The following is a 26,829-nucleotide window of genomic DNA, read 5'->3' as shown; positions in this document are numbered from 1 at the left end:
TTTTTTTAAATTTATTTATTTTTTAAAAAATTTTATTTTGTCGATATACATTGTAGCTGATTATTGCTCCCCATCACCAAAACCTCCCTCCCTTCTCCCTCCCCCCACTCCCCCAACAATGTCCTTTCTGTTTGCTTGTCGTATCAACTTCAAAAAATTGTGGTTGTTATATCTTCTCCCCCCCCCCCCGGTTTGTGTGTGTGTGTGTGTGTGTGTGTGTGTGTGTGTATGTGTGTGTGTATGAATTTATACATTAATTTTTAGCTCCCACCAATAAGTGAGAACATGTGGTATTTCTCTTTCTGTGCCTGACTTGTTTCACTTAATATAATTCTCTCAAGGTCCATCCATGTTGTTGCAAATGGCAGTATTTCATTCGTTTTTATAGCTGAGTAGTATTCCATTGTGTAGATGTACCACATTTTCCGTATCCACTCATCTGATGATGGGCATTTGGGCTGGTTCCAACTCTTGGCTATTGTAAAGAGTGCTGCGATAAACATTGGGGAACAGGTATACCTTCGACTTGATGATTTCCATTCCTCTGGGTATATTCCCAACAGTGGGATAGCTGGGTCGTATGGTAGATCTATCTGCAATTGTTTGAGGAACCTCCATACCATTTTCCATAGAGGCTGCACCATTTTGCAGTCCCACCAACAATGTATGAGAGTTCCTTTTTCTCCGCAGCCTCGCCAGCATTTATCGTTCATAGTCTTTTGGATTTTAGCCATCCTAACTGGGGTTAGATGGTATCTCAATGTGGTTTTGATTTGCATTTCCCGGATGCTGAGTGATGTTGAGCATTTTTTCATATGTCTGTTGGCCATTTGGATATCTTCCTTAGAGAAATGCCTACTTAGCTCTTTTGCCCATTTTTTAATTGGGTTGCTTGTTTTCTTCTTGTACAGTTGTTTGAGTTCCTTATATATTCTGGATATTAATCCTTTGTCAGATGTATATTTTGCAAATATTTTCTCCCACTCTGTTGGTTGTCTTCTAACTCTTTTAATTGTTTCTTTTGCTGTGCAGAAGCTTTTTAGTTTGATATAATCCCATTTGTTTATTTTTCCTTTGGTTGTCCGTGCTTTTGGGGTCGTATTCATGAAGTCTGTGCCCAGTCCTATTTCCTGAAGTGTTTCTCCTATGTTTTCTTTAAGAAGTTTTATTGTTTCAGGGTGTATATTTAAATCCTTAATCCATTTTGAGTTGATTTTAGTATACGGTGAGAGGTATGGATCTAGTTTCATTCTCCTGCATATGGATATCCTGTTATCCCAGCACCATTTGCTGAAGAGGCAGTCCATTCCCCAGTGAATAGGCTTGGTGCCTTTGTCAAAGATCAGATGGCAGTAAGTGTCTGGGTTGATTTCTGGATTCTCTATTCTATTCCATTGGTCAGTGTGTCTGTTTTTATGCCAGTACCATACTGTTTTGGTTATTATAGCTTTGTAGTATAGCTTAAAGTCAGGTAGTGTTATGCCTCCAGCTTTATTTTTTTTGCTGAGCATTGCTTTGGCTTGGCTATGCGTGGTCTTTTATTGTTCCATATAAATGTCTGAATAGTTTTTTCCATTTCTGAGAAAAATGTCTTTGGAATTTTGATGGGGATTGCATTGAATTTGTATATCACTTTGGGTAGTATGGACATTTTCACTATGTTGATTCTTCCAATCCAAGAGCATGGGATATCTTTCCATCTTCTTGTATCCTCTCTAATTTCTCTCAGCAGTGGTTTGTAGTTCTCATTATAGAGATTTTTCACATCCTTGGTTAACTCAATTCCTAAGTATTTTATTTTTTTGGTGGCTATTGTAAGTGGGCAGGCTTTCTTGATTTCTCCTTCTGCATGTTCACTATTGGAGAAAAGAAATGCTACTGATTTTTGTGTGTTGATTTTGTATCCTGCTACTGTGCTGAAATCATTTATCAATTCCAAGAGTTTTTTTGTAGAGGTTTTAGGCTGTTTGATATATAGGATCATGTCATCTGCAAACAGGGACAGTTTGACTTCATCTTTTCCAATCTGGATGCCCTTTATTTCCTTCTCTTCTCTGATCGCTCTGGCTAGTACTTCCAACACTATGTTGAATAGGAGTGGTGAGAGTGGGCATCCTTGTCTAGTTCCTGTTCTTAAAGGAAAAGCTTTCAGCTTTTCCCCATTCAGGATGATATTGGCAGTGGGTTTGTCATATATGGCTTTAATTATGTTGAGATACTTTCCCTCTATACCTAACTTATAGAGGGTCTTTGTCATGAATGAGTGCTGAACTTTATCAAATGCTTTTTCAGCATCTATAGAGATGATCATATGGTCCTTGTGTTTGAGTTTATTAATATGGTGTATCACATTTATTGATTTGCGTATGTTGAACCAACCTTGCATCCCTGGGATGAATCCCACTTGATCGTGATGAATAATTTTTCGTATGTGTTGCTGTATTCTGTTTGCTAGTGTTTTAGTGAGGATTTTTGCATCTACTCTTTCTCTTTGTGTTGAACTTACGTACTTGGTCACAGAGCAACAGGGCAGTGACAAGCCTCCCAGGCAGAGGCAGAACACTCTGGATAGACAATCACGTAGCGGAGGCAGGGCTAGATTATCAGCGAGCCTGGCCTATACTTGCATTCCTCATCCTCATTACCCAGATGAATCTTCCTTCCTTCCTCATGGAGGAGAAAGTGAAAGAAGTGAAGGCAAGAGCTGAAGTTACTTTGGAAAAACCCAAAGTTCTCTTTAAGGGAAAAGCAGTATCCTTGGGGGCATTCAAACGTCTTCCCCAACAAAAAAGAAATTAAAAAGTTATATTCTTATGAGATTCAGAAGTTTACAATTGTTCATCTTACTGACAAAGAGTTTGCATGATGATTATTTGCAAAAATTCTGGATTCACGGTAAGGGTTCGAATGTTGTCTCTTCTACTTCATGGCTTAGGTAAGCAAATACCTTGAAGTCTCAGTGTCCTCATCTCTACTTAAAGTTGCTGTTGGTCTGCTGATTGATCATACATTGAACATAGAGAATATTTTTGATATTGATGCACAATTAACATTCAATACATATGTGCTGATAATAAGAAAAAGATTATCTTGGAAGTTTAAGAATCTTGCTGAATCAACTTCAACTAAGATATTTTGAATTTCTTACCTTCTGAAAGGCTTAACCTTGTTTTATTTAATCTTCTACAAATCCTGGGTGCTAGGTTTTGTTATCCCTAATTTCAGAAGATTAATCGGAAGCCTATCAGGACTAAATACCTCATTCAGTCCACTTGGCTAATAATCAGAGCCGGGTTTCAAACTCATGGCTTCTAACTTGGTCTAGTTGGCACTACCTAATCCCATTCAATTTATTATGCTTCAACTTCTTAATTGCTGAATCAGTCTTGTTAAAGGAATATGACATATTATAAATAAGCACTCATAAAAATCTTTGCTACTTAGAAACATGTTTCCTGAATAAAAAGCACACTCTCAAAATATTTGTTGCAGTTAAGGTATATTTATGATCCTATCCCAACAATTTTATTGCTTCTAGAGATACAAAGATAACTCTTTATCCTTGATGACCTTTCAATTTAGTAGGCTAAATAGATACTGATAAACATTCTAACTTTGCTACAGAATCCATCATAAATGCCACTTGTCTCCCTAAGATTTTCCTAATTCTGCAAAATGAATATATTCAAGGGAAACCTCAAATATCCTCAAATTTTACTTATATACAAGTATGTGAGTAATCTCTCCCTCTATACTGTAAACCTTTAGGGTCAAGGAATTGGTGTTACCTCCAGGTTTGCTATAACACCATTCATAGAGTGTTTTTGCATATGACCCTCCAAAATGCTTGCCAAATTGGATTCGGTATAGCAGACTTAATTCATAAGATAATTTTAGAACCACAAAATCAACTGCAAAAAAAAAAAAAACAAAACCCAAACAGTAAATCAGCTAAAAATCTTGTCTAGTACATTTTAAATTAACGTATCAAACTAGGAAGGAAGTGACTACAACAAATAAAATGATTCATCTGAGATAAAATAGTCAACAAATGAAAATTATTGCAGTTTGGGGAATTAACCATGACTTTATTTTCTAAGGTCTTAGTCTGAAGCCATCTCAGTTTCGTATTTGGTGTGGGAAGTGCATTTATCATGAAACTGTTGATAGCTTAACTATGGGGAGTGGGATGGTGATCTCAGTCATTCCCATTGGGAATGAGATTGCTTCATGAAAGCTAAAGTGAAAATGGGATGATGCTGGATTGTGGAAGAGAGGAGCCGATACAGAAAGTCAAGAGCATCGTTCTCCACGTCCTCTGAGGTGCAGTCACTTTGATAAAACCAGGGGAAAGCTGTAACCCCCACACTTGATGGGGAATTCAGGTGGAAGCAGCTACTCTTGGGATCAGGAATGAATTTCAAAATAGGAAATGTTATTTATGCTCTAATGATTCATGCTTCCTGCGTGGTGATAATATATGTACTGCAGCATCCATTTTCCTCATAGCTATCAGTGCGATGCTCACATATGGAGTAGTTTTGTAATAGGTCATCATGTGCACCTCTTTGCTACAGAAAAATCATAACACACATGTCAAAAACTCATTTGAAAATCATAACCGGGAGTTTCCTTCAATTGGATGAGTAATTATCTCTTTGTAGCCTCGGTGACTAGGTCCCTGTACATAAGTATTACATAAATGTTTGGGATATTATATTGATTGATCGACTTGTTCATTTGTGGTAATTAACACAAGTACTATAGTACCAACCTAAATTCAATGATTAGTTTTTAAACAAAGTTGCATCATGATTGGTTTGAAGTTACCTGTACAATAATAAAATAAAACTTGACTTAAAAAAAAAAATTCTTGGGGGAAATACACACAACATAAAATTAGTCATTTTAACCATTTTTTAAGCATGACATTCAGTGGCATTAATTACATTCACTATTTTAAATAGTCATCATCTCTGTATATTAAAAATATTTTCATTGCCCCAGAGCCTCAGTAACCATCAAGCAATAATTCCCCTTCTCTCTTCCCTCCAGACCCCAGTTACCTCAAATCTACTTTGTCTCCATTAATTTACCTACTCTAGATATTTTATATAAGTGGAATCATGCAATATTTGTCCTTTTGTGTATGGTGTATTTTACTTAGTATAAGTTTTCCAGGTCCATCCATGTGGTAGCATGTGTCAGTACTTCATTCTGACATTATTTGTATAACACTTTCTTATCATCAAGCATATAAGGATACAGTTTCATTTGCCTGTAAAAACCACCACAAGGGATGAATATGATGATGAACCCATTTCAAGGATTTAGAAAGTGAAGGTGAAGGAAATTAAATGACCAGAGAGATTAAATTAATTGCTATGAGGCATGGAGGCATGAGCTCAGATATTCAGACTCCAATTCAGTACTCCTTAGACTCTGCCATCTCATTCTCTTCTTTTCTTCTTAGATACCCCGCACACATAATTCCTCTTTGTCACTGTTTTCTCTTTGTACACTTATACTTTGTATATGTGTTTCTTCTTAGATATTTAGTCTACTGTCATAATATGTGACTGCCAAGTGACTGGTGGTTATAATCTCAACATGCCATCCATGTCTTTTTTAGGAATTCTTAGCTAAGAAAGATACCAATATATATTTTGTCCAATTACCTTTAGAAAATATGATACAGGTTGCTTGTACAAACCCTTTGAAGTAAAGAGTCATCTCAACTGGTACCAGAACATAACTTTTAAAACATATTTTAAAAGGATATGGTAAACATTTAACAGCTCTATATTAATACACACTTTAAGTCGAGTGGGATTCAAGATTTGCAGGAGGAAATGCAAAAAGTGTATTATTATCCTATCATAATATAGAGAAAAAAGTAAATGCAATATGCACACATGCAAAGCACTGGGTCTTTTGCTTTGAGCTTCTCAGTCAAGGGTAACCTAGTTGTTTTTGGAGCTCTCCCAAGATATTTCTGACTTAAAAATAACATCTGTTAGCACCCTATTGAAAGATCTCCAAAATATTTCCCAATAATATAATTGTTATAACTTGGAAAAGTGCCAAACATAAAAAAAAAGAAAAAAAAAAAGGAAAACAAACTTAAAACTAAGATTGACAGCAAATCTACTGCCAATATTTCTTAGAGGAATTATCACAAATCATATAGTCAATAGAATGGATTTGAAAATGTAATTGATAAACCCTTTGAACCAGGCCGAGTGAAATATAGAGAATTATGCTGCATCCCACCTCATTGCTCCCTACTATCTGGCTCATTTCACTCAGCATAATGTCTCCTAAGTTAACACTTCCATTTCTACATCCAATTGGTGGTTTCAACTCCTTAAAAACAACTAGGCATGAACTGTGGATGTGTGTCTATTGGGTCTGGCTGTTGCGGGGTGGACAGATGTCACTAGTGGTGACTATTTACATCATAGGAATACAAGGAAAGAGAGGAAGAGGCAAAAAAAAAAAAAAAAAAAGAATGAGCGCATTAATCCATGATTCCAGTTTTTACATACTCCAGTTGTTCAGAGAGTTAAAGAGGCAGTGGAGGCTTCAAGCCTCTCTGGATATAGCCTGTGAGGCATCAAAACAATTGGACATAGTCACTTACTAAGAGGATTTAAGAAGACGTGATCTCTTTATGCAAAAACACAGAGAAATAATAAAGGAAAACATGTGGAAACAGAGACATTATAAGCTAAGAAGGAAAGGGATAGAGTAAGAAAATGAAGTTTTTCAAGAAAACTTAAAATGCGGTAACAGTATTTACCTCCTGATGGATACAGTAAAGAACAAAATTGACATTGCAGAAAATGAATCAGGGATGCAAATAATAAAATTGAGAATATCTCCCAAACTGCAAAGGAGATAATAAAGTGATAAGAATGATGAGTGAGCATAGCGTAACACCTCCATGTCTACATACAATCAGTGGTTGCAACGCCTTAAAAACAACTAGGCATGAACTGTGGGTGTGTCTGTCTGGGTAGGTCATAAATACAGCAGGCAAAATGGAGATCACAATTCAGATGAAAGGTTGAGTATCCTTAAGGAAGAAAGTAGAACAATCGCAATAGTAACACTAAGAAGAGTCAGACCTAAATAAAACTTCCAGGAACTGGAATCATTCTTAATTACACAGTTTGGTAAATCTCAATTTAGTTTGGATGAAATCAAAGAAAAAAAATATCAAGAAAAAAATCAGATGAAACCACTTTAAAATAACTTGATAAAGGAACATTTCTATAATAACTTAAGTAGAACATACATAGAAAAGAAGAAATTCAGGCTGTTTTCAGACATTTCCTCCATAACACTAACAACTATGAAGACACAAAACAATGGCTATATAAATTTGAGGGAAAATAGTTGTACTTTAGAATTAAACACACAAAATGGGGTATTTTATTTTTAATGCAAACAGAAGGGCTTCTTCAGCTATGTAAGGCTGAGAATATATATTACTTATGTACTGTAGTGTAAAATATTATTTGATATTGTGGTTCAGATGACTGAAAAAGGACAAAAATTGAGAAATCAAGGAAGAGGAAGTCAAGGAATAAAGAAACAAGTGAACATTAAATTAGTTAAAATACAGTTTTCTGAATAATTTTTGTATACATCCATAAAAGAATAAAAATAATAACTATTATTAAAAATAAGCCTCATAGTATAAATATTAATTTAATAAATATTGGGGTCTAAAATTCTAGGTTATATAATAAAGTTAAGAGACAGAGTAAGGAATAGAATGGATAGTAGAAGAAATGTAAGGAGGAGTTATTCAGAGATCCTGTTTAGTTTTGATTTTGCTCATTCAGGAAATACACCGTCAAAAATGCTTCCAAAATATCCAAAGGTAAGTATGAGTAGAAATAAAAAATGTAAGCTATATATCTTTTAACTTGCTAGAAAGTATGAGAAAAAACACAAGACGATCACAATTTGTATTATGAAATAAATTCACAGGGAGAAAGAAATACATGAAATATTGGTAGTAGCTGCCTCTGGATGGTGAGCCTGTTATCTTTATCTTTTCCAGTTTTTAAAACTCGTCAGTATTTTCTAAATTTTATTTAAGAGCATTCATTACACTTATAATCAGAGTCAATAAACATTACTCAAAATATTTTTAAAAGTGAACTTCAGAGGGAAAGGGCTCAAGCATTCTAGGCAGAGGGCAAGAACTGAGAAGAACTTGGCTTGTTCAAAGACCTGCAGGAAAGCTGGTGTGTCTGGAGAGAAGAAAGCAGGTGGCAGCTGGCTCCAGAAGAGTCCGTGGGACAGCAGAGAAGCTAGATCACATAAGACACCTGGTAGGTCACATTGAAGGTTTTGGTTTTGAAGTAAAAAAAAAAAAATGGAAAGAAAGACAATGAAAATGTGTGATGAGGTTTGTGTTTTTAAATGATTATTATTCCATTGTTTGCCTTTGGTTCAGAAACACCAGGTTCGTATCAATCAGAATGCTGCACATCTCTTCTTCTACCTTGCAGATAGGATGTATCTTTAAAAAGCAGTCAATGGAGTGTTCTCGATTTGGTGACTGTGAACCCCAGAAACCAAATAAGCTTCAGTGAATGTGTGTGTGTGTGTGTGTATGTGTGTGTGTGTGTGTGTGTGTGTGTGTGCGCGCACACGTGGTGAAGCTCATGGACAAACTTTTAAAAGAGGAGACTTTAAAAGTGTTTATAAAGTATTAGATGGCAAACTATCTTTTTTACAGAATTTTTATTCTCCCCAACCACAGATTCCAATGCCATTTTTCCCATCCTTACTCTTATCATTTAAAAAAGTGACTAATTGCATCGGAGTGACGCAGACTGTTATATGGCCGGATCACTTGGGCTGGTTTGTTTATTTCAGTAATGACAATCTTTTTTGTGCATTCTGCATTTTCAGAGCCATAAATAGTGGAATGACTTGGGTAAGCAAACTGAAACAGAAGAGAAAAGCAACAGAAAAGCACATCTTCTAGGCACGTTGTTTTCACTCTGGTGTATTTGGGGTCCTGGGGTATTATTGTCAGAGGTGAAGAATTTATGAGATCAAAATGAATTACTTTCTCTGTCTTGTTCTCTTGGGTTTCCTTTTCTCTTCTTCTATTCCAGCAATGGTTTGTAGGTAAATCATCATCTCCATGGCTAAATAATAGCAAATCGTTATCAAGGCCCTTTCCTAACACCACCGCCAGCATAGCCACGGGCTTCACCACACAGTTATCTGTAAATCAACAAAAGTTAGCTCCAGAGGAGAGCAATCTGGGATGCTTTTCTTTTCAATTCTCTCATATGTTTTGTTTTAGCTTAATGTGTTTGTCTGGATACTTAGACACCATGGTGATGAGCGTCATAGAAATAAATAGAAATAGTCATAGAAAAGCACTAAAAAATAAAATGAAAACCTGGGAAGACTAGGAATGACACTTGTATCTGAACACTCTTTTTTCTTTCAGAACTCAGTGAGGGGGAAATTAAAAAGGCACGTTGTGTCAGACAGAAGAGTTAGTGAATAATCTTTCTAACAGTGTCATTCTGCTGACACTAGACTACGGGAGTTCATTAGCATGCTGAGACTATTTAAAGCTAAAAAATAGTGTTTTAGCTTTCACTTTGCTGGATATTCTTTACATCTCAGCTCAGTTCAGCATTAAAATAGTGTTAAGCCAGATAAACTGGGCAGTGTGACATGGTGGAAAGAAAAGAGTCTTTGGAGTTAGAAAGACTAGAATTTGAATTTTGTCACCATTTTTTTTTTCTTTGCTTATGTCATACAAGCTGTGAAGCTGCATTTTCTCATATCTAAAATGTTTACATGAATGTCTACCTCAAACATTTGCAGCAGGTAAATATGCCAAACAAAAGCTTCTACCATGGTGCCTGGTACACAGAAGGTGCTTAATAAATAAATGTTTGCTCTATTTCTCACTAACCCCATCCTTGTGAATCATTTGGTTTCATTTAGCCAAATGAGGACCCAAGAAGAAGGAATGAGACAGCCAACCGACTTTGTGTTTGCTTCATGAGGGTGTCCTACAAATATCTGAATCACTGTTGGTTGTTGCCCTGTTCCCTGCTTCGCCAAGGACAAAACCAAGGCCAAGGCCAGTTTCCATGCTAGGAAGTACAGGTATGAATCTTCCCATCTCACTCCCACAAATGCAGCCTCACTGTGTCTGTATGAAAACACATAATTAAAACTTATACCATTCAGATCAGTCAGCTATGGCAAGTGCAGCATTCAAGAGCTCAGAAATAAAAGAGCCATGCAATGCTCTCCAGTAAAATGAGAACAAATAGTAATACCTCGAAAGGATCCAGCCAAAGGCTTCAATCTAACATTAGAGGATTGGATATGCATTTCACTTCCGTGTTAAACACAAATCCTGAGCTCCGCATTACTGCTTTTGAGGTTGTAGAGAAAAACCAATAAAATTTAAAAATTTTTTCATTAGTCTAGATCTGAGGGGCATTGAATCCCTGCAGACTGGAGAGGAATAATTCATTTCTTCTTTGCTATTAGCTTATTGATGCTCTCACTGGCCGTCTTAGGAAGGGGGGCTGGGAGGAGTTTATAATAAAGGTTTAGAAAGCCACAGCAAGACAATGCTGTCTCCCTCCCTGGCTGGTGCAACAGACAGAAGTCCTTCATTTTATGACAGTCACTTCTGATGGATGTGATTTACCCATCAACATGAAGAGTCTTTTTTTCTGACATTATCACAAGTTATTTAAATTAATAGAACTATACATTTCTTGGGAAAATACAGTAAAGAGAAATTAAGAGTAGCCGTTTCCTGAACTCCTTTGTAAATGCCAGGCTTATTCTCAAGATGTTAAAATCAGTTCAGAATCCAGCACTGTATACAAGTAGCTTTCATTATTCTATCCTTCATACTTCTGGCATTTCTTGGGCATCTTATATCACTGCATTTCCTAATATTTTGTTGAGAAAGCAAACAAATTTAGATGTTCTGTTTTAACTTTGCATGTAAACCTAAATCTTCAAATATCATGTCTTCTTATTCCTAATCAAAATAAAGCTCTGGGAGTAATTGGTGGTAACAACATGCAAGCTAATGGAATGTTAGGAAAGTCTGTTCTCTAAGCTTGGGCTGCTGCCGTTAGCCCCAGGGAAGAAGCAGCATATTCCAGAATGAGAAGGCATGCAGCCATACAGATTCCTGGTACTGATGCCCAAAACCAAACTGAATGCATAATGACAACAGTTTGCATCTTTGGATGAGCTAAAGCTGTTTTCTAAACATTGGGCAAATTCCCTTGGTTGAGAAGAAAGAATCCAACTTGGGAGAACTCTACCCATCAATCGGTCAACCTATATGTGTGCTGAGTGTCTACAATGTAATTTTTGTGCTGTTCTCAGGGTGTGAAGTTTGTCAGAAGAAACTATCATGGCCCTGTCCCAAACAATGTACAAACTAGTTGGGAGAACAGAACAAACATCCATGAAAAATTAGAGTAATGAAATGCTGATGTATGTGCTGCTGACTTCAAGTGTAATAGGAATTTAGGAATTCTTAAGAGTGTGGAATCAATGTATACAGAAAGAGGTGGAAAAAGGTTTTCCAGAAGAGATTTGAACTGAGATTTTAAGAAGGAAGCAATGAATCACAGGCCAGGTACACAGTATGCACTGCCATCGGACCATAACGCATATGGCAGAGAGGACCAGTAAAGTACATGGTGGGAGGAAATGAAATGGAAACCAAGGTGGAAATGAAAATGGAAACCTAGGGTGGAATCAGACTATTTTGATGTCACAAGAGGGAGAAAGCTATTGCAAGATTTGAACTGAGGAGTGGCCTGATATAAAGGTATAAAATGAGAGAACTACCTCCTCTCTAAAAGTGAGTACACCAGTGTGAAGGGGCAAAGAATTATATATTCCAACTTGATCATCAAAGCTCCAGTTCCTCTATGGCTGGAAAAACATCACAGGCATTAGTGTCAATAACTCTGAGTAGTACGGGTTTAGTTTTGATACCTGGCTCTGCACTTTATATCATACATGTTTGGCCTTGGCCAAGTAACATAATGTCTTTAACCAGCAGGTTCATCATTAGTTGTAACAGGCAGAATTGTTAAGATGACCTCCAGTGATCTTCTCACTTACAGGATTCCTTCCTGTTGAGTGTGGACAGAACCTGTGATAGGATGAGGTATCACTCCCATGATTATGTGACATTACCCGGCAAAAGGGATTTTGCAGAGAAATTAAGGTTATTGATCAGTTGGCTTTGAGCTAATCCAAAGGGAAATTGTGCAGATGGTCCCTATCTAATCATATAAACTCTCTAAATGTGGGACTAGAGGTCAGAGACAGAGAAAACAGGGAGATTCAAAGTGGAAGAGGGACTCTGCTATCCTTCAAGACTTGGCCTTTGTGAGTTCTACAGCTTCAAGGACAAGATGTTGGAAGAAACCTCTGAGTCTCAGATGGGATCATCATTAATTTATAAGTAGCAGTAGGATTAGCAGAAATATATTCTAAAATTAAAAGGGCTCTCTTAAAGAAATGGGTGATGGTCAGTATGTAGGTAGTGGTAATGGTGTTTCTGGGCCCCCTGAGTGCATCTGCTGGTCAGATTGACTAATGACTTTGCCTCTTCGTGTTAACAAAATACTAATTATTCCAGTTGGCAAACTCTATCTGATTGTTGTACTTGGAGCAATAGAGCACAATCCTGATTCCATTGAAAGCATACATCCACAGTCCGAAAGTATTTGGCATCATCGGGAATCGATCAGTAGAAATGGGTTTTAATATAAGTTGTCATTACACAGTACTAGCAATCCTACATGTCAAATGACATTCACGGGGATAATTCCCATTTACAAAGGAGTGAAATTCAAAATATTTAGCAATTTGTATAACAGAAATTGTAGACAGACAGTATGGTTATACTGTAGAAGTAAATATCAACTCTGCATGCATTGTGAAAACTTGATTTGTTCATTGAGCACTCAGTAATAAGTCCCCATTCTGGGCCAGCCACATGATGGATGACGGGTGCTCAGGATGGACTTCTGCCATCAAGGACCTCACAGTCTATTAGGAGAGAGAGAGAGGGAAACGAAAATCACTGACGACAATAGGTGTACAGTGCTGTAAGTATTACAATGAAAGCACATGCTGGAATCTTCAGGTTCAGATAACAAAGGTACAGAAAAGAGGCCCCTTAGCTCAGTCTCAGCTGGGATCAGAAACCGAAATGTTGCTTGGAGTTTGAATTGAGCCTTGAGTCTACGTAAGTGGGAATTACTGAGACTTTGTTAGAGGGGTGGATATTTCAAACAGAGGAGACAGCCTGAGCCAAGTTGCCATTAGTGAGAAGGGTATATTTGAAAAACTTTTGCATCGAACATATGGAATAAAAAGGATGTCCAGGCTAGACCACAAAGGGACACATTAAAGAGTTTGTCTTTATCTGATGGCCTGGGAGCATTTTAAATATGGCTCAGAAAAATCAAGATTTTCTAGAAGAAAAATCTAGCAACAGTGTGAGTAGTACATAATAGTTTAGAGGAAGGCAAAATTGAAAGCAGGAATGCCAGTTAGGGTGACACTGTGGCAACACAGGAGAGGAGCAATGATGGCTTGAATCAAGAACATCCTGGTGGGAATGTAAAAAAAAGAGAATAATTCAAAGAATTACTTAGAAATAGAACCAAATGAAATAGTAACCAATCAGATGTGGGAGGAGGCATGCAGAAAATTAGTATGACTGTCACATTTTGGGGTTGGTTGAGTGTGTAGATGATTGTGCTATTCACTGAGGCAGATAATTCAGAAAAAGGAAGATAATGAGGATAGTCATTTGAGTTTCAGGTGTCTATGGGACAGCCAGGTGGAGATATTCATAAGACAATAAAAAATATTGGTTTGGAATACAAGTGAATTCCTGGGTATATATTCAGCAGTGCAACAGAAATTTGATAATTGCCCACAAAGCATTAATTCTTCTTTCCTCTCTTTATAACAATACTCAGATTTTATTCCATGTGGCCACCCCTTTACTATCCAGTCTATTTCATTTGGAGAAAGGTGACACTATCCCAAGCTCTAGGAGTGGGACTTGACTAGCCTAAACCAATCTGACACATTTCCCAAAGGTTGCCCTACCTCCTACTTCTCTCCCTCCTTCTTTCTTTCCTTCTTTCCTTCCTTCCTTTCTCTCTCATTTTCTCATTTTTTCTCTCAAAAATATGTATTCATTTGTTCCTTCATTTCTTCTTTCTTTTTTAATTTTTAATTTTTATTTGTTTTATTTTATTTTTTATTATCATGAATATTCATGTGATACGAATTGCCAGAAATTGCTTTTATACCCCATGTCCCCATCCAATTGTCCCCCAACCACCCTCCCCCTCCCCCTCTCCCCCTCACTCCACTTTGCAGCCCTAGGAATGTTCTCTCCCTCTGTAAGACCACCTCACTACTGTGGTCTTTCTTTCCTTCCTTCCTTTCTCTCCTAGCTCCCACATATGAGTGAGCACATGTGGTATTTATCCCTCTGTGTTTTGCTTATTTCACTCAACATAAGTTTCTTAAGATTCACTCATGTTGTTGCAAATGGGAGTATTTCATTCTTTTTCATGACAGAGTAGTATTCCATGGTGTATATATACCACAGTTTCCTTATCTAATCATCCATTGATGGACATTTAGGTTGGTTCCTTATCTTGGGTATTGTAAATAGAGCTGCAATGAACATGGAAGTGCAGGTATCCCTTCAACGTGATGATTTCCATTCCTCTGGGTATATGCCCAGAAGAGGGATTGCTGGATCGTATGGAAGATCTATCTGTAGTTGTTTGAGAAATCTCCGTACTATTTTCCATACTGGTTATGCCATTTCTTTTTTCTTTCCTTTCTTCTGTTTCTGATCTATGTGTCTTAAGTGGTGCAGGGTGTTGCTAAGCACTGTAAAGGGTCTGCTATTTTATCTTACTTTCAAATGGACATCAGCTTGCCATAGTTTCATGGATCATGAAAGAAGACATGGAACTCCTGGATCAAAATCAAGGGAGGGCAGCTTATGATTCACAGCAATAGCAGCAGCCAGAGTATCATCATAGGGTGACTTACAGGGCACCAGATGGCACCTACACACTCAGAGGGTTGCATTACAGGAGTGGAAATCTGAATTTAGGAAAAAACACGCTGTCCTTCCTCTACTCTTACTCAGCAGCAAGCAACCCAGAAGACTGACTTCTGTGTCCAAATGTGTGGGGATTTCTCCCCACTAGCAAGCAAGCAAGCAGTTCTCTACTGGACACCAGAGGTGTGTCCTCTAATTCAATTCAATTCTGACACTATCTACTTGCAGATAGTGTCAGACTGCACACAGTGAGGGCTCAGTCCCCAAGATTGCCCCCCATGTCAGATGCCGTTCATAAGTCCAGGCCTCTGGAACTTCTGACCAAATAGCTGTAAGTCAGGGTTCCCACTCCTCTTTCCTTGGGTTTGACTAATTTGCTTGAGAGGCTCACAGAACTAAGGGAAACACAAACTTACATTTACTGATTTATTATAAAGAATATTACAAAGGATACAGATGAAGAGATGCACAGGGCAAGATTATGGGGGAAAGGGCATGGAGTTTCCATGTCTTCCCTGGGCACGCCACCCTCCAGGAACCTCCATGTGTTCAGCTATCCAGAAGCTCTCTGAACCCAGAGAGGGTTTTTATGGAAGCTTCATTACATAGGCATGGCTGATTAAATCATTGGTGATCAACTTCAACTTCACCCCCTCTCCCCTCCCCGAAGTTTGGGGTTTGGGACTGAAAGTCCTGCCATGGTCTTTCCTGTTACCAGCCCCCATACTAAAGCTACCTAGGGGTTGCCAACCATTACTAGAATACAAAAAGTCTCCTATCACTTTGGAGACTCTAGGAATTGTGTGTCAGGAGGTGAGGATGAAGACCAAAATATGTATTTTCACAATATTACATTAGAGAACCTGAATTTTTTATAATGGACAATAAACATGGCTGCCTGTGTTCAGGATGGAGACATTTTATCTTCTCACCCTACAAGAAAATGTGCCCTTTTATCCAAAGGAGACACTATGTTTATGTTCCAAGGCTGTTCTCTATTAAAATTATATCTTCAGACATAGGGAAGTTAGTACTTTATAAGACATGAAAGAATATGGGAGACTCACAGAGAATATTCTCCCAACAGAAATCTTTAGCATTTAAATGATATCACTCAGGTTGGGTATATAGAGTATCTGCTAAGTTGGGGAACTAAAACCCAGGAGCCAGGAGCATTTTATAGGTGGTCAGAGGAAGGGGAGCCTGTTGGGAAAACTGAGAAGTGGCAGCCAGTGAGGAAGGAGGAAAACTGGAAACAAGAAGAACGTTTCATGAGGAAGGATAGATTATCAGTGTTAAACACTACAGAGAGGCCAAAGAAGATGTTTCAGTTGGTTTCAGCAACTAGAAAATGAGTTCAGCACATGAGGGTGGAGTCTGGATTGCAGTGAGTTGAATAAAGAGGAAGCAGAGAGAAGAGGTAGATGCTGCTTTCAAGCAGGTTGGCCATTGAGCGGCAGACCCTCTACTAGGCACTGGAGGAAGGATGAAAGAGAGTAGAAGTTAGTTTCCTTTTCAAGAGTGTCAGGTACGTATTGATGTTAAGTGTCATCTATATGGAGCCATAGCACAACCCCTAATCGAGGTCAACACGTGTTTCATACTCCTCAGCATGTGGGCGCAGAATGGCAACACGAGGCAAAATGCAGAAACCATTCTGTACCACCTGGACGCAGTACGGGCTGTGGAAAAGACATGGGCTGCAGACTGAAGCTGACTTGTATTCAAATACAGATTCCATAATATACTAACTGTGGGATTCTTGGACTGAACCTAAGTTTCTCCATCTTTAAAACCGAGCTAATACCAAATAAATTTTGGGGTTTTTAAGATCATGAAAAGCACCTAGCAGAAGGCCTATTATATTAGCAGGGGTTATTTTTAGTAAGTGGAATCCTTTTAAACTAATTTAAGGGCAAGAACTAAGACTTCAACAGAATTTTATATTAACTTGTGAGGCAGTAGTGATAGTTTAGGACTTGAGATTTAACTCATGTGCTGCCATTTTCTCTAGACAGTATGTGGGGAAGGAAATCATATTCTCACCAGTGGCCTCACATCCGAGTGTATCACTACCACCCCCAGGCACACTTGTGAGCCCATCTCTGCAAGGCTCAGTTATCAGGTATTTTAGCTCTAGCTTTTACAATATAATTATTATTTCATGTTGTAAACTCATTAGACAAGCTGTGTATTCTTTGTTCACCTTAGATAAATTATCCTTCATTCAGAGAAGACATTTGTGGCTGTATTATCAGAAGTATAACATAATGCTTGGTATGCTAGCTTCACACATTCCCAGAATGTTTCTTTTTTTTTTCCCTCTCTGAGAAGCCAGTGGGATGTCTGGGAGCCAAATTGACAGTTCAGAGATCTATGTAGGCACTGAATTTGTCTTCTACTACTTAACATATAAAAGTGATTATTTAAAAATTGAAACTAAATGGATTGTTATGGGGCATTTATGACATCTCATTTAAAGAATTGCTGCAAATCCTTTAGAGAACACTGATTTGCAACCACCAGCTTGTGTCATGAATGCAAACTTCAGTATGATACTTGCTTAGCAACTAATTAAACTAAAAAGACAAATAGGAGGCTTTTACATTTTTAATTTAAAGGCTTCCAAATATAATTGTTGTGGCACTACCAAAGTAGTGTGCAGAAGTCTGCATATGAAACCTCTTAATATCATTGTCATAATTAATTATGCAAATAGAAAGGTCTGTACTGGGAATAGGAGATATATTACTTGTTGCTTTTCCTTAACATAAATATGGTACTGGCTGTCTTTGTGATTAAATAATATTTTGGTGTGATTTTTCTCTAAGATGAATAAATTTTCAATTGAATTATGTCAGTAATTTTGTCCAAATGTAAGTTAGACTTTTGAAAGTTCAACTTTTAACAATCTTGCTGGCTATAATTTAAAATCTCTTTTTATTTCTGACATAATTTTTGAGGATGGTAGAACTGGAATCTGGGTAGTCTTGAATGGTACTGAGTTATTTGTGTGTGTCTTCCTACTCAGTGAATGCAACATTTCTTTCTGGCTACTATTTCATTAGAGGAAGAATGGTTTAGATATCAGCAGAGAGGATATGTTCAAAACCTGGCTGCTTCTTCAGAGTATATGTGACCTTTAGCTAGTCCCTTAGACTTTCCCTCCCTACCTAGAAGTGCTATGGATAATACACAGAAAAGCAAGAAATGTCAGAACAGAAAGGAAGCAAGATAAACACTTAATCTAACTCCTTCATTTTACAGTCAAGTCATCTAGAGGTAGTGAATGGCCCTTGCCCACACTTAGAGAAGAAATAAGACTTACTCATGTCTTTGGGCTCTGAGTCCAGCACAAATGTCATTATACTAAAGATATGGACAGAATGTCCATTATACTGAAATTTCAGTGCAGCCCCTGCCTGAAAAAAATGGCAGAGTAATTAAATTATCTAGAATTTCTGTCGTCTTCTTTACTCCAACACTAGGTTTTAGAAATGCTGAGTTTTTAATTTATTCTGCATTTTGGATGTTTGCTGTCACTTGATGTATAAAGGGACAAAAAATGAAGTGTTTAATAAACCAATAGCCAGCGCAATTAAATCAGGATGACATCTTTATTGGGTTTTTAAAAATCCCATTAGCATGATAGAAGTTTTAAATAATCTTTTAAAACTTAGTTCATTTCCTAATTACCAAGGCTGTTTTTGACACAAATGAAATATTCTCAAAGCTCCCCAGAACATGTACTGCAAAGTTTAAGGCTGATCAAGACTTGATGAGGTATCATGCCCCAGATTCCAGGACAACTCTTTTCCAATGACTGAGGTTGATATAATGTTCCCAAGAAACCTCAACACGTTTACATTTATAGTACTCATGATGTCTATACTATTTTGGAATACTTTAACACAGTGAACGGGCAACAGCAAGTTAAATATTAAATGATATTTAAATGAGAACATAAATATAACTATGCATTATTCAGCACCAAGATAAGATGATATTCAGATCAGCGAGAAGGTCACTGCCCCTTGGTGATAGTCCTCTCAAACTCAAGCAGTATCAGTTCTTTGTAATGAAGTCAGCTCTTTGAAGAAGTAATTTGCATCCTGGATAGGGAAAAGGAACACATCATCTGTTTTCAGCATAAGAACGTTCTGCTGGTTTGATCTCCTCCAAGCACAATGTGATGATTAAACATGCTGCCTCCACATATGCATATTCAGAGTTGCCTTTTTCTGGGAATTCCCCTCGCCAAGGAGACCACAAAGGTATCTCCCACTTGGCTCCCAAATCACAATCCCTGTACTATGCTAGTGGAAATAGGTCAGGAGTGTACTTCGTCTTACCTGACCTTTCGCATTCTGCTGTGCCCTCACTTGATTGGGAGTAGGAGCCCTAATCAAAATGAGCAGCCTGTCTGGAAGCTGGGCGTGTCGACACTGTTAAGCAGAGGCGGGAACCCAGGAGGTACAACCTTCATGGTTTGCTGTGCACACAGTTTCCAACCAGTTTCCATGCATCCCCCAGGGGTGCAAGAGTTGCTCCCAGCTCTGATTGAGTGCTGTGCATTTGTTTGCAGCTCTCTGTGCCCTACTTCATAACAACACTAGCTAGAATGATTGAGGTGATTATTACCAAAGTCTTTCCGATTTTTATAGCTAGATTAATTTGAAGACATGAAATTCTCTTTCCTGTAAAGTGCTTAGATAAATGCATTTTTAAAACATAGATTATAGGCTTCAGAGTTTTTGCATTACAGCACAATGTCTTCAGTAAATTTGAATATTATAGCGCATGAAAATATCACCCTAAAAAAATAGCTATATTTACAGAGATCCCCCAAAGGAGTTGGTATTATATGACCAGTCTCAAATCTTTGGAATTGTTTTTTTCTCTCTTTCTTCTTTCCTGCTGGAGCAATTATGTGAATTGCTTGTCTTCCAGAGGTAAGATGAGAGGCAAATCACTTTTCCCTCTACTTCTTCCCCACAGAGATGATGAAACATTTGCCAGCTGCCAACGTTATAAAGCCCAGAAACTTTGGGGAACTTTCCAGTCTGACACTACATGTAGAATCACTTCCCCTTAATTTGAATATTGATTGAAAAGATAGGACCAATAGATCAATAACAGCTGGCATTTATAAAGCATTTTTTCCAGTTGAAAAAGGAATTAGCATCCTTTTTTCACCTTACAATAAATAACCATGTGGAATAGGTTTACTCATTTATTTATCAATAAATATTTAGTTACAGAGCCACTGATGAAGGCGCTGGGGTACAGACAGTCAACACTGCATGGCACTTACAGTCTAGTCAGAGAGAATGACATTAATCAAATATTTACACTTAAAAAATAGCATTACAAACTGTGTTTGGAAATTTGAAAGAAAATTGCACACCCTATAGTAAGAAGAATCACATATAACCCGTGGGAGAGAATATCAAGGAAGGAAGAAAACTGAAGATTCAAAGAGACTAAATGTTGGGTACAATGTCACCATGGACTCTACTCACTGGTTTATAACCAGACTTTCCAAACATGAAGATCAAAGAGAGAATATGACATTATGATGGAGTTTCTTTCTTTATAGTAGTATTTTCAATAGGTGCAAACAGAATATCAATTCGTAAAATAATCTATAATGATGAAATTTGTAGTAATGAAGTTGCATCTTTAAGCTTTTTGTAGAAACTCAGAATGATACCTTTGGTCTGTCTCAGAGAGGTACTTTCATTTGGATTGTGCTAAAAGTGGAATTCTGAAGATATGGTGAAGTAGCTTGAGGGATGGTGTCTTAATCCGTTTTTGGGTAACTGATAATAAGCCTAAGTCTATCAGCTCACAGTTCTGGAGGCTGAAAATTCTCAGATGGAGGAGCCTACATCTTACAAGGACCTACTTGCTGCATCAGGGCCAGGAGGAAGAACAAGCGAGAGCAAGAGGGTGGCAATTTCACCCTTTTGTAAAGGCACCTAACCACCTCTTAAGGATCCCATCTCTTAACACTATTATAATGGCAATTAAATTTAAACATAGCAGAGGGTGATACGATATGCTATTATATTTAGTGATAATGCCATTGTAGAAATTTTTCTGATGGGTGCTTTTTGTGTGTTTAGACCAACTGCAGAATACATACCGCAAACTACAGAATTCAGAGCCATTTTATAGTAGGTTTGCAAGTAAAATTTGAGAATTTGAAATTGTTGCACAGTGGAAGACCCATAGCCTATACAGTTCCCTGATATTGGCAGTGTGTATGTATGTGTGTGTGTTTATGTTGAAGGAATTTTTGTCTGAAGCAGAAAAAGAGTCTAAACAGCACAGGTTTAGGAACCTGACAGAGTACATCTAAATCCTAATCTTAGTAATACTGGGTCTGTGAACCTGGATAAGTTTATTTATCTCTTTGGTTCCTCATCTGTAAAAATAGGTATCTACCTAATGTGGTCATTGCAAGGAAGACATGATAGATGATATAACAAAACTTAGTTTACCTTTCCTCAATGATTTAAAGATTAAAGAAGGCATTTGCCCAAAGCATATTAGTTTTAAAGTAATCCATTATGAATTTAGCATTCAAAATTTATCTAAACTACTGTTCACCAAGTCTTTGGATGAACTACCCTGGGAGTAATGAGTTGTACAAAACACTACCAGGTGTGGCTTGCTTCTGCTAGTCCAGATTTTGGGAACAGAGAAGTATGCAGAGATGGACATGAAGACATTTGGGGTTAAGGTAGAAGTGTGGCCCTTGATCAAGGTCTTTGCTTCACCCTCAAAAGTACTCAGGGCATAAGAAAGCAGTTGTGACCTACCTGATCCTTTGCCTCTCTCCCCAGAAGAGAACAGGAGTCTATAGAAAGACTATCGGAGACTTTGAAGGGTATTCTTATGAAATGCTAGGTCATAAGGGTCATATCTGATTTCATCCTATTTTCTCCTACTAGATCTCTTGTTTACCTCAAGTGAGCTCTATTTGCATTATCGGCTCTACCTAATTTTGTCTCAATTGACTTATTATGCCTTTCACTCAAATATAGGAAGTTCTCATCTCCATCAGTGTTACCTGTCTGAGAAACTGAATCTTGAGACTGTGCTCACCTTGTATTCTAATCTATTAGAATTCCATTGTCCCTTGATTTTTCCTTATTGATGATACTTAGCATGTCGGCCTTTTTAGCCGCAGAGTTGAAATGAGGTAGTGAAAGGACCTTGGGTTTAGGGCCAGAATACAGTTTTGCCAGAATTTGACTGTGGGCAAATTATCCTACCTCTCCGAGTCTTGTTTCTTTCAGTTCTAGTACGGAGATACTATCCTGTACCTTCTAAGGTTGCCTTGTGAATGAAATAAGTTAAAGTTTGTGTAAGTGTTTGAAGCATGGCAGACACCCATGAGCATTTAATTGAATCTCAGTCTTAAGTGACTTCCCAACATACAGTCAGACTTCCCTAGTCTGACTATTCTGCTCTGTTATTCTATCATCTTACGAAAATTTCTGTTATTTCCTTTTAAAATCATCATCATAAAGTAACCCTTATTAAATAATATTAAATGTAACATAAGAAAAATGTTTTAAAAGTCAATCCAAAAGTGGCTTTTCTGAAAATCTCCCTCATATCCTTATAACTCTAATTGTTTTTTTCCCAATCACAATGTCTTTTTTTTAATAACATATTTTCAGGGCCATAAATGCTATGTGCAGAAACTATCAACTTAATTTTTACCATAAACTTTTCATAATAAATAAGGAGCTGGTAGAATTTCTTAGTTTGTAATGGCAAACACTAGCTGTCAAGATTTGCAGTGGTAGATTATTCCCATATGAAAAATGCTTATTTAAAAGGGGGACTATTCAGCAAGAATTTACACATTCACGAAAGAGTTGTCATCTTCAAAATAGCCGCATTATAAGATTCTATTCTTATTCTAAATTATATTGTTTTTAGATCTCCTCTGCATTTTTTTTTCTTATAAAATTTTTCAAAGCTGCACATGGGACTCTTAATGCTTTATAGTCACATTCTACCTTTATTAAAACAAATGAATAAATAAACAAGCAGTGGAACTCTGACCAACCATTTACCACCATCCACAATTCTCCTTATGAATGATTTTGATTATTTCAAAAGATCAAATTTGGTTTCAAAAGACAAAGGTTTGCCAATATTGACAGAATCCAGAAGAACATGGAAGAGACACCACTAAAACACATTCTGAAACTATTTTGAGCGATGTCATCATTAGTGGAATAAGTGCCCGGTTTCCAAATTGGACGACACTGCAGTGGAAAGCACTCATGGGATTGTATGAATCATGGTATTTTTGTTACTTAAAAAATTAATCTCTCTATAGTTACAGCTCACATAATTAATTGATTTCCTCTTGAATTACAAAAAAATCAATCAATCATGTAACTGATAATATTAGAGAACTAAGCTCCATAGAGTCTTAAGGAATCCATCAAGTCTTATTCTTGGATTTTTTGAGTTTTTTCGGCAGCGGGCCCTTGACCTTGGTGTTACAAGGTGACACTCTAACCAACTGAATTAATGGGCCAGTCCTATCAAGTCTTATTCTGAAGAGAGTGGCTGAGGGTAGAGATGGGAGCCTGGTCTATTGGGAAGTGTTTCCAGCACTTTCCCAATCAGATTTCACCAGAGCAGTTCTACTTTTATCTGTTTTACTTATTGGGCCTCAATAAGAAAATCTGATTATGATATAGAGTTTCATGGCTGAAAATGTTTGAAAATGAATAAATTTTACTGTTTCCCCTTTAGAGAGTCCCAAGTGTTATTGAATGCCTGCATGAGAATCTTTACAGAGACCACTTTAAATTGGTTGTTTATCCTTCATGTAGAAGAAAAACAAAAATTATTTCACTCCCCAAAATACATACAATGCAAAATGATACAGATGAATCTCTCCATTGTTTTATTAACATCTCAGTGGGTTAGGCTTCATCTGCTACCTGACTTCCAGTTCCATTATTGTTAACCAAGTAGAAAATGACCGCTGATTACATGCAAAGAGTTGTAATGGCTTTTATATTGGGCACATAGCAGGAACTCTTTTTAGAAGAGATTTACTCCCCATTGTTGATGTGATATGGTATATCTCTTAGCTGCTTTTAATATGATGGTTTTTTCCTTTATTTTATTTTATTTTATTTTATTTTTTGGTCGTCTTTGTCAAAAAATGGAGATACATTATCTTATAGCTACTGCTCATTAACAGTGAAAGCCACAGTTTCTACGGTTACCAAATGCTGACTCCACCTGACTCTGGTCTTTGCCCAATATACTTATAAAAAATCCAACATAACAAATCTTTTGTTGGGCATAATGGCAGGACTGAATTGGTATCTGCAGCAAAGAGAAGGTCAGGGTTGGTTTGTTCAGTGTTGGTTTTGTTGTCCCAGAAATAAAAAGGTACTCAGTTATCACCAGAATCCATCTTCCACAAGTAGCTATAGTTTAGTCTCCTCCTTGCTGCTCCTTACCCCCTTCCTGAACGAACGAGTCTTATTAACTCAAATACGGAAGGTATGGGGGGCAATAAGGCATTTGTATTTTTGCCCAGATGGCAGTGGTATAGACAGTATTGTGGCTTAGAGGAAAGAATAAAGGATTTGGAGGGAGAAAGATCTGGGTTAAAATCTCAACCATCTATCTTGCAGAATTAGTTTAAGGATTAAATACCATAAAGTACAGACAAAAACTAATGTATGCTGATATTATTATTTTGTTAGGGAAAAAAAATCCTAGAAAGACTTAGGAGGATGAGATAATAATGTTATATACATGAAATATTTAATTACCTGGTGGTAATACTTGTATGCATCTACTTTTAAACTAGGTATTTTAATGTCACCTTGACAAAGGCTATGCGCCCCAGTAGTTGTTTTAGTTAGTAGAAACATTTAGTTTTTCTTCTTTCAGTACTACTTTTTTCTTCTTTTTAAGTGTCTATTTTCTTTCTTCTATGACTAGTACAGAAAGTACTTTTAGAAGAGGGAGGAAGGTATAATAGAGATCAGGATGGGCCAGAATACTTTCTAACTGTAATAATTTCACATTTTGCCTAAACTAACAGATTACCTAACAAAGTTGCTTATGAAAACTCAGTTGATTGGCACTTCGTCCCTAATGTGACAATTTCAAAAGTTTTCTTGTTCTAACTTTACCAACCACTGTACTTTTCTCTCCGGAATGCATACTGGTTTGAATGCACAATGTCATCTTATTGGGTTTATTTAATGCAAATATGAATCCATTTGTAAATAAGCTGTATCTGAACCTATACCCAATATCGATCTGGTCTTATTAAAGATTAACAATATGAGAGATATTTATAATGTATTGTGTTTATCTGACTTTCTGAAGATACAGTATCCCCAGTCCTAAAACAGAACATTTCATCATCTTAAGCTGTTTGTTTCTTTTCCCTGTTCTGTGATATTTCAATTTTAAGGCTCATTTTATAAGTTCTATTTGGACACTACGTTAACCCTCCGGCCACAGAGTATTGGCAAACAGTTAATTTCATTTTTCCCATTGGCATAGCTGCTGTTCACAATAGCACTCTCTCCCTTTCTTTTGTTTAAATTGGCTGTGGTATCTCTTGCTTAAGGGATTTACCAGAATGTGATCATACCTGGGATTGAGCTAAAATCAGGATAAAGAACTGGGAATGGGAAGGCTATAAACTGACCACTGGGTGGTTAACATCATTCTTTCAACTTTTCAGAAAAACACATGCACACCATGAGCCCTGACTTTCAGAGGTAGAAAAATGAACGGAACATATGGTAAAGTTAAAAATTAATATTAATAAATGGAAAAGCTATTTCCCCAGCAGACATTTCATTTTAAGATTGTTCTCTACTGGAATGATTTATTTGACTCTCTAATCAACGTGAAACAGGCAACAGGCTGAAAATTGTAAAGAACCCTCAAATTAAAGCAAGAAAGTGATGACTATCGTATCTAGGATGTATGCAGGTTCAAATTTTTGTTCAAAGGATATTTACATCGTTTTCTAAAGAGAACTTTATTTCCCCCATTCTGAGTTTCAGATTAAAGAATGTATAAGAAAAATGCTTAGCAATATAAGACATCATTATCATGTATTTATGCCTTTATTTGCACATTTATTAAATATAATGACCTTTAGAAGGAAAGGGAAAATGGCTTGAGCAATAAAAAATTTAGGGCAGTTCTGTATGAATCCAAAAGAGTTTTGTAAGAGACTGTACAAATGCATTTTTAAATTTAACAATAAACACTATAACCAATTTAGACGTTTTTCTGTATCTAGAAGACATATCATGATGGTATGAATCTGAAAAGAAGTGATGGGATCATTGATTTAGTAGTTGTTGAGATGTTTTATTTTAGCCTTCATTGAATCCATCAAACATACCCCTCCCTCCCCTGCTTTCCACCTGTCTTCTTTTACATCATTATAAACAAAGACTTCAAACAAGGTAGACAATTGTCCTTTCATAACATTTTTTTTTCTTGTTTTCCTAGGGTTTTCCATTTGATAGTCTATCGACTAGTAACTGAAACTGGTTGATTGATGTGGCAATAAAAGTGCAAAAGCAAGCAGACTCTGGTCATTGCTCATTAAAGATAGTTGTACAAATGTAATACTGGTAATG

The sequence above is a fragment of the Cynocephalus volans genome, chromosome 15 (assembly GCF_027409185.1).
Source record: "Cynocephalus volans isolate mCynVol1 chromosome 15, mCynVol1.pri, whole genome shotgun sequence".
NCBI lineage: Eukaryota > Metazoa > Chordata > Mammalia > Dermoptera > Cynocephalidae > Cynocephalus > Cynocephalus volans.
This window is presented reverse-complemented; position numbering follows the sequence as displayed.